Consider the following 3562-nt stretch of genomic DNA (forward strand, 5'->3'; position numbering starts at 1 on the left):
TGCCAACCTCTGGGCCACTTTAGGCAGCAAAGCTTTGGGCTTGGGCTTTGTGGACAAACACTTCTAAGTGTCCAGGCCACATTCTCTCTTTCTCTGTCCTTCCTCACCTTTTCAATCCAAGTTAGCGTTAGTCCCTCCGCAGGATTGCACATCACATGGAAAATCCTGCCCCTGGAAACACCACCTGACCTTAGGGTGCCAGTCCTGAAAAGTTGAACACCAAAGAGGGAGAAATTGATGATTCACGGTTCTTGGCAGAATTTGTTCCCTGGGGTCACCTTCAGGACTGGAGCTTTGGGAACTTCTGGGGCCCAAGGCTGGAGGTGGGTGGAGGTCTGGAAGGAGAGGGATGCCGAGGGAAGAGGGCAGGGGCTTTACCACGGCCACGCATCTGCCTGTCCCGGCAGCCCTCCAGCCTCCACTGCAGCCACATCCCAACACGACCTGTATACTTCTGCTTGTTCACTAGTAAAGTGGAAAAACGGAAACATCTATACATGTGGGCGAAGCGTCTCACACACCCAGAACTTCGCAAACTCAATTTAGTCAGCCTGCTTTTTACACTCTTGATTTCCTCACTTGCTTTTGACTTCAATATTGATAAAATACCTACTGTCTCACATCTTTATGGTAATAGTTGCAAATGAATACATTCAGCGGCTTGCGGGGAGTTTTGAGTGTTCAGTCGTGGGTAACTTCCCAGGGCCACTTCTCCCTAGGACCCTCCCCCGCCCCTCTTAATGGTGGGACTTTTCATAATGTGCACAATACTATTAAAATTTCATATTAGCAGTGTGTATGGTGAACTCTGTAATGGGAAATTCAATAGCTGCTGTAAATATTAATGGAATATGAAATGAAGCCACAGCCTCGACCAGCCCTGACAGTAAAACGGAGTGAGCATGTGGCGGCCCCGGGGCAAGAGAGGCCTTTCCTCTTGTCGCTCTCGCTTTATTACATTAGCGCGGGCTTCCCCGCGCCGGCGTGGGCTCAGAAGCCGAGGCGCCGGGTCACCCATGACAAATGTCCCCGTGTCTCGCCAACAGGCCCCGCCTGGCCCTGCCACTCCATCTGCCCAACAGGACCCCGGAGAGTGCTTGCGGGTGTCAGTTTCGGGTAAAGAGCTCTCGAAAGCGCAAAGTCTCCAAAAAGGTTACAAGGGTTCCAGCGCCTCCCCAAGTCACCGAAGCCTGGGCCGCCCCTGCAGCAGGAAGGGTTCGTACCCGGGGGGGAGGGAACCACCCCAAGCGCGTGTGTTAACGAACCCCAAGCGAGTTTCGGGGCTTGAAAGCGCTACCGGGGCAGCCAGATTACTACCTCCCACTCTCGCCTCCATCCCTCCCCGCCCCTTGCCCGTCCCACGGGCCTCGGATTTGGGCGTAGGGCTGGGTAGGGCGCCTGGGAGGGGCCAGAGGGGGCGGATCAGGCCGGGATTTGGCTCCAGGTACCCCCACCCGCCCGCGTCCCGGGGTCGCCAGCTGACTCCATGTGAGCCCACTTGGCACCGGCCCCCCGAGGGATCCTGCGACGCGAGGGGTGCCCGTTTGCAGTGATCCGCGGACTCTCGAACCCTAAACCCCGGGGCCCAGCTCTGCCCCGGCGTGGATCTTCGGGAAACCGGAGGGGAGGCTCGTGGAGACCTGGGAGGAGCTGCGCTGACTGGGGCAGGGGACGCCCAGATTGGATCGGTTCCGAGCTCTCGTCGCCCCCGAGGAGGGCACGACGCGCTGACAAACGTGGCCGTCAACACCTCGAGCTGCCCCGGCGAGTTATTTCAACAGACTGGGAAAGAGCCGTACTATTTGAGTGGCAGGCGACGCCTTTCCCCACTCTCGGTATTTATGTTGTACCGACGGCACTTAGGAGAGCTTAGTTTTAGATGGGGCGTTAATCTTCACTTGTTAAGAGATAGTCTGTCAGCCTTTACCAGGCTCTCCCACTCCCGACGTGCAACGCCCTCCCCCAGCGCGCGGCCACCCCCAAGCGGGTCCTCACAAAGGCGCGCGGAGCCGCACTGCCGAGGAGAGGAGCCTGGGGTTAAACTGGGCCAAGGCGAGCGAGCCGCAGACGCCAGGCGCGAGCGGAAGGTTAAAGGCAAAATCTCTGCCTGGGCCAGCACTCCAGACGGTCCTGGCACCAACGCCTTTCATTTTTGCCTGTTTGCAAGCGGGGAAAGTGGAGTCCTTAATCATAGCGAGGAGCTTTTCTTAAGCCACAAAGCACACGGGCGCGAACATCCTCGCTGCTAACTCAGGGCAATCGTCTTCCTATTTTCTTGTTCCTGACCCCCAAGTTTCACCGGTGGGAAGTCATCGAAGATCTCCCTTTTACCACCAGCTCTACGGGGTCGCTTTTCTCTTAAGCGCCCTGTGAGGGTCCTCCCTTTTAAATTATTTCCTGCCCAGTTATTTTTCCCCCAATTAATCCAGAATAGTTTTCTCATCTGTTCCAGATGCACGCAAACTGCAGAGCTGAAATGAACTGAGCTAAGAGCGGAATTGAAATACACCAGGGGTTTCCCTGCAGGAATTGTTCCAACAAGGTATCCACGGGTTTCAAGATCCGTTGAAATGCTTCAGGTGTGGTTTGCATTCTCACCGACCCTCGGGCCAGTTCCCTCGCCCCCAACCGCCGTTATTTGTTCCCCCCACCTACTTCAATAGTTGCGCCTCACCCTTCCTTGGCGACATTAAATCAGCACCCCGCACCCCCGCCAGTTTTGCAACTTCTTCTCCTTGCCCTTTAAAAGAGTTACACTTTCTAAGAAGACTTAAAAAAAAAAAAAAGGACAAGAAATGGAGATAGGTTTTGTAAGTGTTAAATAACTTTCTCAGCGTGTATTAAAGGAAGATTGTATTTTATCAACAGCTGATTGATGCAGCCGTGTGATCCTGTCGGTTTGTCTATGGTATCATATTTATTTAACCTGCTGGGGGACTGTGTTCAGGGGCAGCCTGTTCACGCTGACAAGAGCATGCACATTACACACTACCCCAGGTATTTTGATTGATTGTTCCCACCCCAAAGCCTTTGGTTCATAATTTAGCACAGCGGGTTCTGCATCACAGACTAGGTTAAAAAAAAAATCCTGTAAGAGATTTCAATGAACAACTACTGCCAAGAAACCTTTCTCCACCTGCAACCCCCAAATATTTAAAATGCCCCTGGAGATAGCTCAGTCTGTATAATTAATAATTACAGGGCACACAACCTTTATTTACCCTAGTTTCCAGAAGTGTGATCAGATGATTCATTCTAAATCTATGGCTGGAGCAACATTTCCTTAACTGGGAGAGGGGGGTGGTGGGGACAATATCAAATAGGGTGGGCTTCTCTTTTCTTCTCTTTCACTCTCTTTCAATAGCAGGCTTGGGGTGTGGAAGCAGTAGAAAGGCTGACAAAATGATTCTTTTTTACAGACTCTCTCCTGACGTTGCCTTGGGATTTAGTTCATAAATTCCTTTGGCAGCAAACTGGGTTTATACTACCCCTACACACTCCCAACCCCATGGTGAGGAAAGTTTTTTTTTTTCCAGGTGACAAGCTGTTCAGTGTGTAAAAT

The 3562-nt window shown here is 52.6% G+C and overlaps 1 long non-coding RNA gene across 1 annotated transcript; it reads left to right on the forward strand.

Annotated features, from left to right (window-relative positions):
- Window positions 1–1103: 1103 nt before the first annotated feature.
- LOC107968541 (uncharacterized) lies at window positions 1104–2865 on the forward strand. Its single transcript, XR_001709725.3, has 2 exons — window positions 1104–1835; window positions 2453–2865. It is a non-coding gene; the product is annotated as an uncharacterized LOC107968541 (long non-coding RNA).
- Window positions 2866–3562: the final 697 nt, after the last annotated feature.

The sequence above is a fragment of the Pan troglodytes genome, chromosome 16, assembly GCF_028858775.2.
Source record: "Pan troglodytes isolate AG18354 chromosome 16, NHGRI_mPanTro3-v2.0_pri, whole genome shotgun sequence".
NCBI lineage: Eukaryota > Metazoa > Chordata > Mammalia > Primates > Hominidae > Pan > Pan troglodytes.